The sequence below is a fragment of the Pinus tabuliformis genome, chromosome 4_2, assembly GCF_031772625.1.
Source record: "Pinus tabuliformis cultivar Carrire ecotype Pingquan chromosome 4_2, CPIR1, whole genome shotgun sequence".
In the NCBI taxonomy this organism is placed as follows: Eukaryota; Viridiplantae; Streptophyta; class Pinopsida; order Pinales; family Pinaceae; genus Pinus; species Pinus tabuliformis.
The window spans coordinates 961,199,542-961,213,880 of record NC_142304.1 but is presented as its reverse complement, the minus strand read 5'-3'; positions in this window follow the sequence as shown (position 1 = coordinate 961,213,880).

The window sequence follows — 14,339 nt, the reverse complement described above, 5'->3', positions numbered from 1 at the left end:
CCTCCTGATAGCCCTAAAAATAAAAAGAAGAAAACATCTGTGATTAAATTAGATGTTAAATTTGATTTGCCAATATATGATGGAGAGTTAAATGCAGAGAAGCTAGATGACTGGATCAGGCAGATTGATGTGTATTGCAGGGTGCAGAGCATTGATTCAGATAGAAGTCAGATTCAGCTGGCTAGCCTATGCCTTGGAGGAACTGCCTTGGTATGGTGGGAAGGCAGAACACAAGATGACTTGAAGAAGTATGGTAAAATTCTTTCTGTCTGGAGTGAATTTGTTTCTGCAATTAAAAAATGATTCTATCCACTAGCTTATATGTAGCAAGCTATGATGAGTTGGCAAACTCTTCGCCAATTAAAAGGGAAAAGTGTACAAAGCTACACCCAAGAGTTTAGAAAAAGAGCTTTAATTCTAGGAATTTCATTAGACTCACCTGAAACTTTGCTAAAGTATATAGATGGTCTACATAGTTATTTTAGACATACCATTCTCATGTTTAACTCTACTAGCATAGATGAGGTATCTGTTCAAGCTACCCATCTAGAGGCTAGAGGCAAGAATGTGAACCCAAAGATTTGGGGATCATCAAAACCCACTGCAAGCAAAAAAAAAGGAAAAAAAGGAAGAAGAAATGGAAAGAGAGGAAGTCCAATGCTGCACAAAAGGCCAAACCTTCATGCACTCACTGCAAGAAGGATGGACATGATGATGGACATTGCTGGTCTTTGCATCAGGAGCTAAAACCCAAGAATTTCGATGGTAAGAAGAAGAATACTGCTACTGCCATACAAAAATATTTGGGGTTAGACTCAGGTGATGAAACAACAATCTCAACCGCAGGTATACCAGGTAAAAATTCTAAAGCATATACTAGTAATTCTGCACAAACTATTGATAGTGAAGAAAATGGGAGGAAAAGACATGAGCTTTTTCATGTTAGAGTTATTTCCAAGCATCAAAAGATTGATACTTTATTTGACAGTGGCTCACAAGTAAATTTAATTTCTAAAGCAATTGTAAAGAAATTGGGACTGCTAACCACACCTCACAAGAAGCCATATCCATTAGGTTGGGTATGTGACAAAGTAAAACTACAAGTGACTAGACAATGTAAACTTAGGCTTTCTTTTGGGTCAGAATTTGTGGACGAGGTTGAGTTAGATATTGTTCCCTTGGATATATGTGGAATTGTTTTAGGAAGTCCTTACTTGTATGATAGAAAAGCCATATTCTATAGAGCTGAAAATAAGTATCAACTCGTTAAAGAAGGAATCAAATATATTGTAAGAGCTCATAAACTCAAGGATAATTATACTTTCATAAACTTAGGGCAGATGAAAAGAATTGTAAATTCATGCAAGCAATTTTTACTAATGGTTGTAAAGAAAAAGAAACCTGATAAAACCAATGTATTTGAAGGCTGTGATGCCAAATAGCAAGCTAATTTAGAAAAAGTTGTTTCAGAATATGACATCTTATTTCAAGAACCTAAAGGTCTACCACCAAAAAAGGAAATTGTACATGATATTAATTTGCAGCAAAATGCTCCATTGCCTAACATTAAAATGTACAGGTTATCTACTTTAGAGAATGCAGAAATCAAGAAGCAGGTATAGGAGCTACTCGAGAAAGGGTTCATAAGACCAAGCACATCACCATGTGGATCCCCAATAGTGTTGGTGAGAAATAAGGACAATTTGTGGAGGATGTGGATTGATTACCGAGCACTGAATAAAATAATGATCAAGAATCGTTATCCCCTTCCTCACATTGATGATCTATTGAATAAGCTCAAAGAGGCTATTTAATTTTCCAAGTTGGACCTACGTAGTGGTTACCATCAGTTTAGAGTAGCAGAGCAAGATGCATGGAAGACTGCCTTCAAAACAAAGCAAGGGCTATATGAATGGCTAGTTATGCCTTTTGGCTTAACTAATGCCCTGCCACATTCATGAGAGTAATGAATGATGTACTCAGGACTTTTATTGATGATTTTGTAATTGTATATCTAGATGACATTCTTATATTCAGTAAAACATGGGAAGAACATTTGAAGGATGTAAATCAGACCCTAGATGTTTTGAAAAAAGAAAATCTTTACGTTAAATTATCAAAGTGTGAATTTGGTAAAACATCTTTGAATTATTTGGGTCACATTGTAGGGGGTGGTGAACTGAAGATAGATCTCTATGAGGTTATAGTCATTGTAAACTGGCCTAAACCCAAGTCTGCTACTGAAGTTAGAAGCTTCCTAAGGGCAGCACAATATTGGAGAAAGTTTATTGCTAACTTTTCCTTAATTGCATCTCCCTTACATGCTTTGACAAGATTGAAGAAGGTGTTTCAGTTGGGAGGCAAACAGCAGAAAGCCTTCGACACCTTGAAAGAAAAAAATAGTGCAGCACCAGTACTAGCATTGCCAAATCTTCAACAACCATTTGAGATCGAAACAGATGCCAGTGATTATGCCATGGGAACAGTGTTGATTCAACATGGTAAACCCATATGCTACAATTTTGAGACTTTTAACTTTGCAGTAGTTAATTCTCCTACATATGATAAAGAATTGTATGCATTAGTTTAGAGTGTGAAGAAGTGGAAACATTACTTAATGGGAAAAGAAACAATAATACATACTAATCATTAGCCACTTTAGTACTTTCACTCACAAACTAAGTTGCAACAATCAAGACACTATAGGTGGATAGGTTTCCTACAGTAGTTTCATTTAGTTATCAGATATAAAAAAGGCATACACAATAAAGTTGTAGATATGTTGTCCAAACCAATTATAAATGCATCTAGCATAACTCAGTAATGCATGAAAGCTACATTGAACAATATGCTCAAGATATAGACTTTAAATATGTATATGCAGCTTTAAGTAATGGCAAAAAGGTAGAAGAATTGGATTACTATGTTAAGGACCGACTCTTGTATCATTTGGGAAAGATATGCATTCTAGAAATAGAGAGAATTAACATAATTAGGGAGGCACATACTTCTCTAATATTAGGTCATTTTGGTGTAAGTAAAACAGTTACACAGCTACAAAGACACTACTATTGGCCATAAATACATGAAACAGTTTCTAGATATGTAAGAGGGTGTACTATGTGTGCTAAAAGTAAGCCCAGCTATAGAAAACTAGGCTTGTACACTCCACTACCAGTCCCATCCCGTCCTTGGGAAAGTGTTTCCATGGACTTTGTTGGGGGATTGCCAAAATATAGAAAGGGACATGACTATTTATATGTTATTGTGGACAGGTTAAGCAAAATGTGTATTTTAATACCCTTTAATAAGCAGATTACAGCTGAACAAACAGTGAAACTGTTATTTCAACATGTATGGGTGCATTTTGGGTTACCCACTTCCATAGTATTTGATCGAGATTCCCGATTTGTTGGGAAATTTTGGTCAAGTTTGTGGGAGTTAATGGACACCAGACTGAAGAAAATCACAGCCTTTCATCCACAGATAGATGGCTAAACATAGGTAGTCAACAAGATAGTGATCCAGTTGCTCAGGGGTTATTGCAGCAAGCATCCCAAGCTTTGGGATGAACACTTATGTTATGTGAAACATGCTTCAAACCATGCTAAACATTCTTCTACACAAAGATCTCCTTTTGAGACCTGTTTTGGTTTTATACCAAGGTCTCCCTTGGATTTTGTCTTTGAAAAAGACATAGTAGTTACTAGACATAGTAATGTGGACAAAGCAACTAGATTCATTGAACAGATCCAAGAAATTCACCAGGCAATGCAGGAACAGCTGGAAAAGAACCAAGCCAAATACAAGGCAAGGCATGATAAGCACCAGGTGGAGCACAACTTCCAAGTTGGCAACCAAGTCTGGCTGTATATTAGCAAGGACAAAATGCAAGGTGAAGGGAAGAAGCTGAAGCCAAAAAGGTATGCGCCTTTTAAGGTACTTGATAAAATTGGTGAGAATGATTTTTTCCTTGATCTTCCAACATACACGCACATCTATTCAGTAGTAAATGTAGAAAATTTAAGACTGTTTGAACCTTCATTAATTGAAGATCTGAAGAGCAAAGTCAATTGCCTTCCATTGATGATCTGTTGCTTGAATACCTCAATGAGTTGCAGGAAGATACAATTCTGGACAGGAAGGTGAGGACAACACACAGAGGAGATGTTGAGTACCTAAGTATTGGACTCAATGGTTCAAAACATAGCAGTTCAAAATGGATAGATATTGGACAAGTGAGGCAGCTGTATCCTCACTTGGTTGATGCTTGAAAACCAACTTTTGGTGGTCCCAAAGCCTTTTTCAGTGGGAAGGCGTGATCCAAATGGATCCAAGAGAACTCTCTAAGTCTTCATGAAACTTTTAAAAATATTTTCCAAGGCCCAAAATCCCTTAAAGGATCAAAAATATCCCAAAAGGGATGCACTTAACATGGTGGAGAAAACCTTCAGAATGAAGAAAAACACTATCGGGAGGCCCAAAACCCGTGAAATCGTGAATAAAACAGAGTATGGAGGCATGGAACAATAGATTCATAGGTGCCGTCAGATCTGGATGATCAACGGTCTAGATCTGATTGGCAATCTTCGCAGAACAGGGATATTGACGCTCAACACACATATATGGCGATGACGACTTGGCGGAGTTAGTATGGACCATCGATCAAGCGCTCAGATCGACGACCCATATTACATCGTTGGATCACTATCGGAGGATGCAGCAGAGCACTTACAATGGCACAAGGGTTATTGCGATGAGCAATTGCAATACATAGCATCACTGCAACGCATCAGAACTGTGTAGAGGAGTGGTTACAATTGGCGGATGTCATGTGCGATATACGATATCCCGTCAGAACATGGTGCAGAGCCGATATCAATACACCATGCGACAACCAGATGTGATAGCATTATAAAGGAAATTTGATACAATTTCAAGTCCATAACAGAGCCCTTTTTAATTTATTTTCGTGATTTTCGTGTATTCCCAAAATACAAAGGAATGGTTCCTTCCGATATGTGATAGCGACCCGTGGGCAGACCCAATATGGGAATGAATCGTATTTAAAGGAATTTGAAGTCCGGTATATTGAGTTTTGGTGGATTTTCTCTATAAAGATGTATTTTCACTGAAAATACAGAGCGCAGTCGTTTCGGGCATTTCAGAGACCCGAGGCATTCTAGCGCTGTGGAATGGGTGGCCAACTCCTCTCCATGCGTTAAGCAATGATTGTATAACATTGGCTGAGGTATTTAAAGCATTCAAAGGTAGGGGAGACTAAGAACCAAGGATATGGAATGATCAGGAAGTGCGGTTGGTTTAAAAAGTCACAGACAGAGAGCAAACAGGAGAGGGAAATGTTGCAAGCAAATGCGAGACAGAGTTAGCACAGAGATTGAGAGCTGTGAGGGAGTCTGTGTACTCAAAGAGAACTTGAGGGATTCAAGTGAAGCTCTTGTAATTTAATCTGTTGTGTGTGAGACTCAAATTCAGTTCACTATTGTAAAAACTCTGTTTGAAGACTTAATAGAGAGGCCACCACTAAAGGCTGGACTAGGAGATGTAGCCCAAGAGTATTGGGTGAACTCCTTATTAAACCTGCTATGTTTTATGTGTTTTATCTATTATAATATTTAATTGCTTCAAAGTCTATGTATTTCGAAATCTGATCAATCCATTGCATAAAAGAACATAGGCACATCCATGCACATAACTCTGTAATACCTTATTATTGTCTTAGATCTCATTATCAGATCAATTTTATAAACTAGAAAAGCATGAATCAATTGCCTATATTATGCATGAAGAAAGTTGTTGAAGGGAATGAAAGAATGAGTGAGATCTTATTGCAAAAATGGAGATGGAAAAACATGACAATGAAATCTGCCTTGCAACATGAACCAAATACTGAATCAAAGGCAACAAACTCCAAAGCTCAGACAAGAACTAGAAATCTGTGTTTTTGGGGCCGCTGAAGGGTCCCTTCCTCAAGTCATTGTCCCAGAGGGAGTAAGTGAGGCTGAAACACATGATGACAACCTTGTGGTGATCCTTTTTCTCCTTGCTAACCTGCTACTTGAAATAAGGCACAAATGGAAGAAAATTATCACACAACCAATCTAATCTATACTGCTGTAATGGAAATGCATCTACTAAGAAAATGAACAATTATGCTATGAATCTATACTAGCATACATGTCTAATAAAGAGGAGCCTTGGCTGCTAGAGTTGGGCCCTAACCCAAGAGCTTCAGCCCTCCGAGTTAACTCCATGATGGCTCAAAACAAAACTCATTCTTATTACCAAAACAATGGATTACATAAAAAATTGTCACAAGTCTTGCAGCTCGAAAATAGAGTAGAGTTTTACAATAAAAAGAAACCTCGAATCCTACTGGGGTCCTAGGCCTCTCTACTTATACATCTGAACTATCTAATTAATTCCTTAAAATTAGGGAGGCTCGGCTCCCAAACTCGAGATAAACTGGTGCTTTGACTTTCACTTGCTCGGCTGCCTTCAAGTCCTCATGATTTGGCTGTTTGCAGTCCGAGCTAATAGAGGAATATTCGAATGGAGGGGTAGTAAATGAGGAGGATTTACCTTCTATAATCCCTCTCCCTTGTCCCATTCGTGTTTTGACCTTAGTCTTTTCCAAAATTCCTTGCTTTTATCCTTTAGTCCTGCATTAAATGCACGTTAGACGACAAAGAAAAATATCCAACTCTAACTCATCTCATAAACAAACTATAATCAAAAGTATGCAATAAGTTATGAGAATAGTTGGTTTGAATAAGCTAGGAGGTGAATTGAGGCCCATATAATTACCTGATGATGAGGCTCATCATCACCCCCCTACTGAAAGTGTTTCTCATACTTTGAGAAACTTAGTCAATATCCATATCCTTCATGGCTCTGCTAGCCTCTATGACATCCCATGCCTCTGTCGTGGTCTCCTCTTCTTGTTCATAGAATCTTGCTTTCTTTTGTACTTCTTCCCACTGCCTCTTTTCTTCTTCTTCTTTTCGCCCTTCTAGCATCCCTAAGAATAGTGGTGGATTGAGTTTTAGGCCTACCCAATTGACCTTAAACCTTTGCATAGATTTCTTATACATAGGTGTCATGTTGAGTGCCTCTCTCAACCTTTGAGGAGAGTGATATTCTCTTATTTTTAGGATGTGTGGCAGTGTGTTCCATATCCTTAGGCAAGCATGTATACTATCATCTCCTAGCAAACTAAACATGTCCTAAAAATGTGAAATTGCTTGCTCTTGGGCAGCAAGATATCTAGGTGCCAGCTGAGGATAATTTGCAATCAAATTATGCGTACTGATGAGGGCCATGGGATTTGATTGTTTAGCTCTGATCAAAAGAGATTGAATTTTCTCTCTGGCCAATATCCTTTTCATCTCTACAGCTATTGACTCCTCGAGGTTCATCCATGATGCCAAAGCCATTAATTGTAGATATCCTAGCTTGGCATTAGGGTCCCAAACATTCATGCCTGTGCGGGCCATGTTGTGCAAATAAAACTCAACCATTTTGGCCCTACCTTATAGTGTAATTTGATAAAAAAGATCAATAAACTGCCTGTAGTCCTTAAATGTCATGGTTCCCCTCTATTCTAATGTCTTAATCTGGAACTATAGCCATTATTCTTTAAGGTAAATAGCATAGGATTTAGCTGGCATCCTACACTAGATTGCCTCCAAGGAGAGGCTGGCCATAGATGCTAGTTGGTTCTCTCCTTCCTGCAGTTGTCCCCTCAACCATGCATTTTCTCTCTCAAGTTGATTTCTCATTATAGCTTCTCTATCCCTTAAGCCACTTAGCTCTCTGATTTGAGTTTCTCTTCCATGTGCCCAATGTCTTCCACCCCCTTTGATTTGGCGATCTGCATCCATCGATGGGTTCTGGCCCTCTCCTTCTCAAGCTCGAAGAATAGTGGGATGGAAATGTTTTGAGGTATTATCCTGCCTCCTTCAAAAAACTAGTAATAAGAGTCCAGGTTAGGTTGGTGGATGGGTTCCTTTATCTTTGGGTCTTCCTCTTTAGCTTCTCGCTGCTCCCCTACCTTTCTTTCCAATTTCTGTGCCTCCTGTAGATTCAGCAGAGTATCCTGTAGGACTGTTTTTTCTTCATGTAGATTTTGTTGTGGATCCTGTAGGTTGCCTTACCCTTTGAGGAGGTTGATCTAGTAGTAGGCCTCCTTACATAGGTGATAGGGGACTTAGGGGAAGGCATTTTGTCTTTTTGTGTAGGGGAATCTTCAATCTCAATAGGACTTTTTGTTGATGTTTGTGGCTTTCCCTATTTTATTCTTGTGCTCTATCTTGTTTTGAAATATAGTGGGGTTTGCCTCTTGCTTTTTCCTTTTTCTTGACTGGGGTGCTGTGAGCATTAAGGGTAGATGTTGCCTCTCTCTTAGTGGCTTCTAGAGACACCATAGGTGACTCGTCCTTTTGTTCTTTCCCATATTTTCTATTGTCTTCTTCCTCTCTATTTTTCATATCTTCTTCCTCTTGTAGATTTTCATCATCTCTATCAGTTTCCTCCTTAATTTCCTCCTCTATTTCACCATCATCCTCCTTCTCTTCTCCTTCTTCTTCTTTAGCTTCATCATGTTCCTCTGTGTCAGCTCCTTCTTCATCCATATCATCCTTATCTTGCTCTGTATCTTCCTCTTCTTGTTTTACCTCCTCTTCACTGACAGTAGGACTAACATCATAAGTGAGTGCTTTGATGTCATCTTCTGCTGGCAAGTCTCTGAAGACTGACCATGTTATAGGGGTTATGAGGTTTTGGAGGGCATCTTCAATGAGGATCCTAATAAACCCATTGTGAGCCAATTGTTGGGAATTCCCTTCCTTCACTTTGTTGCTTGAGTCTATGAGTGATTGTAGCAAGAAATATGGTATGTTGAATCTTTGGTGAGGTGGTGATTCTACCCCAAATCATAATTCCTCAAGGATCCTGAAATGATAGCCATAGACAACATTATATCTACCCTCACATGAGATGCATTTGATGACTTGGTAGCCTACCTCACTCCATGGGTATGGAAAACCTTCCCTCACTCCATTTTTTCCTCAGTGGGTTCTTCACCTTCTAAAAACAATTTTCTTTTTTCCACCTGGTTGTCTCCTTTGTCTTCTTTTCTCCATAGGATTCCTAGGGGAAGTGTGGTGACCCTGCTGATGATCTATGGGGTGAGATCTATAGTGAGGCCCCTTACTACAATAGTGGCATGGATTCTGCTATATAGAGTAAGGGAGAGAGAAAATTATTGAGCCACCTCATCATCATACCCTCTGAATTTTTCAAAAAACCCTATCCAATTGTGTCTTGTAAAAATTTCAAGCACCTGGGGGTGTTGTTGGATTCTCACAATGTTTGTGGGCTCTCTCCTATTAAACCCTCCCGTCATCTTGTTGGTGAAGCTTGAGAAGAAAATGAGAGGGTTGACACAATTTTTCAAATGCAGGAGCAAAACAAAGTTGACTGTGTATTTAATTCACTTCACATAGTTTCTAAATTCACTCAATCTTAGAGTATCCCTAGTTCATTTACTTGGAAAGGGGGATGAGATTTTAGAGCCTGCCTATTTATACTAGTTGCAGTGGCCAATTCCCATGATATCCCTTTTAAACTCTTCTCTGCCAATCTTGTAGACTATCTCTCTGTATCCTGTAAACAGTCTTTGTGTATCTTGTAGAATTTATCCTGTAGGAATTCATGTGCATTCTCCTATAGGAATTCTTATGTAGAATGTTGGATCTTTGCTTTCGATAGGTGGCCTAGGTTATGAGAGCGACTTGAGTGAGGGAGTTTCAAGGAGGTGAAATGCATGAATGCATGGGAACAATGTTTTATTTCCTCTTATGGTGATTCAGGGTGAGGTGGTGTGCTGGCAGCAAAGGTACGTTGCCATTTTTGGACCGTTGGTCCCCACTACCACCTCATCATTTTCCACTCCTTGTAATCATCTCCCACCTCGTAGATCCGTAGTTTAACAGCTTTTTTGTCCTACTTCTTCTCTGTCTTTGAGTTTATTGTAGCCACGTTTGAGAGGATGCCCGGTTGTGAATGTGTCGCCTAAATGAAGGTGGCCAAGTTAACTAGCCACCTTTTCACTTATAAACCAACTATCTCATAACCCTTACAAATTTTGACTACATGATGCATATGAGTGAGTGAGCGGGATACTTACTTGTGGTTTCGATGCTATGCTGCAGTTGTCGAAGACTAGAGGTGTTTCGTTGTATATTTGTTGCATGCCATTATTTTTCCTCCTCTTGCAGTTTGCTAATGGTTTCTTTTCTTTTGCAGGTATCTATTGCTAAAGATCTGATGTTACTACTGCTATGGAGATCCTGTATCACCTTAGTGAAGACCTGTTGTTGGTGTGATTGGAATTCTGTGGGATAGGCTACTACAAGATTCCCTATAGGATGTCCTGTAGCTGCTTCTCCCTCAAAATTCTTTAATCAAATTGCTAGATGGGGCTGTGAGGATGGTGACATGGATGGAAAGAAGGAGTATAAGTGTGGAGAGAAAAGGATACTCAAGAAATTCTCTTACTCCTCTCTGTTTCCATTCTTTTCTGAGACTGGTAGCAACTATTGAAACTGATTTTTTCTACTTTGAATGGTGAGTGTAGGGATGATGATGATGGACGTGGTGAGGTGCTAGATCATGCATAGGGTGTGTTATAGATCCATTTGGGCACATCAACCGCAACCTACATATCAGTACTATTAGGGCCCATCAAACCCTAATTCAGTTGTTACATGCCCTAAAGAAGTCAACCATCAGAATGCGTAGCTTCCCAAGAGATTCCATGACTGAAATCATCATTAAACTGCCTCTAAGAAGATCAGCATAGGCAGGCACATTAGGATGCGCTGCAGTGCAGCCCAGTACACTACCAGGGTGCACTGCAATGCAGCCTAGTACACTACCAAGGTGGATCAGTGTAGGTAGATACACTACTAGGGTGCACTGCAGTGCAGCCAATATACTATCAGTGTGCATTGCAGCGCACTTGGTCCCTCTTTGGCCTATGCTGGGAGAATTTGAGAGAATTTCCATGAGGGTTTGAGAGATTCCTTATCCACTGGATGCTTCTAGAAGTTTCTCAAGGATATCCACTCCTTTGGGTTCGTATTTGGATGAGGTAGGGAGTTAAGGAACATCAATCCCTTTATCCTTCCCTCATGGAACTAGATCCTAAATTGGGAGAGCATTCATAATCACCATTAATGGCCTAATTTCCTCCTGTCACATATAAAAATACCACTCATCTAAGTGATCAAGGGCTGGCTGGGCTGGAAATTATTGAATTATAGGGAGATGCTGTTAGTATGAGATTTGAGTTGATTTCAAATATTGTAATGATGTTAAAATGTCTTGCTTGTTATGAGGAGAGGAGCAATGGAGTTGGTCAAGGGAGATAAGGAGCAAGTGAAGGCTACATGTAGGCTTCTTTGCCTCTTATTTAATCTATTGGTCATAGGAAAAGTATAAAATGCTTTGCACTGTCATTCTACAGTTAGCTACTAGTCTAGGGGTTTAAGCGTTTATCCGTAGACAATAAAACTTCCCAAAACAAATCGGCAACTCAGGTGGGGAGCAATCATCCATTGTAGTATCTTATCATCCTCTTAAGACATTTCCACATACTATACTTGTGGTCATTCATTGAATTTCAGTCTTCTTTCATTGAAAATTGAGCCAAAACTGTGCCAAATTGTCTTCAAAATTGCTTACTGTCACTAGCGTAGCCCAATGAAGGATATAATGTTTTGTAATGCACTTCCTGCATAGGTACAATGTGCTTCAACACATTGTCTCTCACTATTTCCTGCACTGATCCCTTGAGGGTCAATTTCCCATCTAGGAACTGAAGTTTTTGAGCCAATTTTCTCCTAAATGATGTCTTGTCTTTGAAAAAGTGTTTCATATCCTTACTTGGCCCTAATTAGACTAGGATTGATAAATGTTTCTTATGTATTTACTTTGTCATTTTCAATCTATAGTCGAAAGTTAGTTTTTGATCGATTGATCTTTAGCGAAAGAAAGTGTCGTAAAATCGTCTTTTCCTTCGAAAATTGAATTGTTGTCAAATCTTCATTCATGAAAGATCTATTGATTAATGTGTGCAAATGATTAGTCTTTTCGTTCAAAGTGTCATATTTCCTCATTTATTTGAAAACGAAAGTGTCGTAAAGTCTTCCTTTCCTTGAAGAGAAATTGTCGCAAAATCGTCATTTTTATGAAAAGAGATTTTTGATCGATTGTGCATATTTCCTTTTTGTTCATTCACATTAAGGGAAATTGAAAAGAAATACATGCATGTTGCATTGAAAAATTTTGTGTGTGTTGATAAGGAATAGTGTAGGGAATTTTCATTTAGATTGTGCTCTTTTCTCTTTGATCAAAAGAAATCTGATTGCTCTATCCCTAAGTAGCTAGGATTTTCATCATTAAACTGAATGGAAAGAATGCTTATCATGATAGTTGCATTCCTAGGAATTTCAGAATACATCACATGGCGAACATGAAAGGCAAATTCCTAAGCAATATCAACTTAAAATAAACATCAATTTACCTAATGGAGCATTGTCATTGTCATTGTCATTAGTGGATCTAGGCTAGAGACGTGTTCCAACATCGTAAAACAAAGCAATTGTTGCTAAATTTTCTGCAATACATCCCGAGTGTGATACCTCATTCTACGTACATGAGTATATTGTAGATTGTCCATGTACCTTCAGGTATATAGGGCGGTGTTATAGTACGTAAAGTATATGGGAATGCTCTCACTGTGCGGTTTTGCATTAGACAACGCTTATACGGACTAGACCTCAACGTACCTTCAGGTATATATGGGAGGACAGCTCTAGGTTGTTATCCATCCTTAAGTAACCGAGTCAGCTGCCTTGTAAATTGTGATACACCAAACACAGCATTCGGGGAGATTGCTTGCTCGTACTTCTTGTTTCGCCAGGAGGTATTTTGTAGTTCAAAATTGCTTGGTAAACCTTTTGCCTAGTATACTCCTTTTTGTTTATTTCTTTTTTGATAATAAAATTAATCAGCAATCGTGGAGGAACATCAACTGCTACCCCGTCATTCATGGAGAACAGCGAGAAAACCGCCTTTGCCTCCTGAAGCGACACCAATTCGGGCAAAGCGATCTCACTTAGCTGAGTCTAGTACATCAAGAACTCCTAGTTCTTCATCTGAGTTACCTGAATCATCTATTTCGGTAAGTACAGAGACTCCAGTTACTCTAACTATTTCTGGTACATCCGTTCCTGAAGAGGAAGTTTCACAATTACCTGAGGACATTAACATTGATCCTAGTGAAACAGTAACCGAAGTTGTTCAACCACAAGTTGATCTTCAACTTGAGATTTCTCACCAAGAAAGTACTTCCGAATTTGAATCAGTTCAACTAGAAGTTAATCTAGAAACAATCCCAGTTCAAATATAAGTTACATCTGAACTTGAATTTGTTCAGGAACCTCTTACTGAAACTATTGTTTATTTACTGGAACATTTGGACTTCGAAGTTGAACATTCGAAAGTTGTTACTTCACCGGTTACCCCTCAGGCATTAGTATCTATTGAAACTTTAGATTCACCAACACTAGAAATCTTTTACGGACCTGACGGTGAAGTTCTTCCACCAGGTTTGATTTCCATAGAGGAGGAATTGGAAGAAGATTCCACACCTGGAACCCTATTTCACCTTGGAACTGGGATTTATCTTTACCCAAATACTCCTAATTTCTTTGCTTCATTTGATCTTACTTCTTTTCAAGTACCCATAGAATATTTAAGACAACTTTTGGGCCAGTTAACTATATTTGAACAACCGTTAACATCTTTGAATGTATCATCTGATGCAGCTGCAACAGATTTGTCTGTTATCACTTCTTCGATGTTTTCTAACACACCTAAGTCGCACCTGTATGGTGAATCGTCCATACCGACTAGTTACCAATCATTATTTGGAACCCACTCAGGGGTTGCTTCTACACCATGGTCATCACCCATGTCCTCAACTGGAATTTTACCTGGTTCTTCTCTAATGGGAACTCAACAATTTGATCTTGCATATTAGTATCAAGCTGGGCAATCTGGTCAACCAAGGCTTGTGTATCCATTAAATACTGGATTTCCACAATATGGAGAGCAATATGCTTATTCACCATATCCTCCTTATTCCAGGGGACTACCATATGGTAATATCCCACATTATTAAGGTCAACCTAGAATTAGAGTTTGTCAATGGCAACCAACAATGCCAATTCAACCAAGGCTTGTGTATC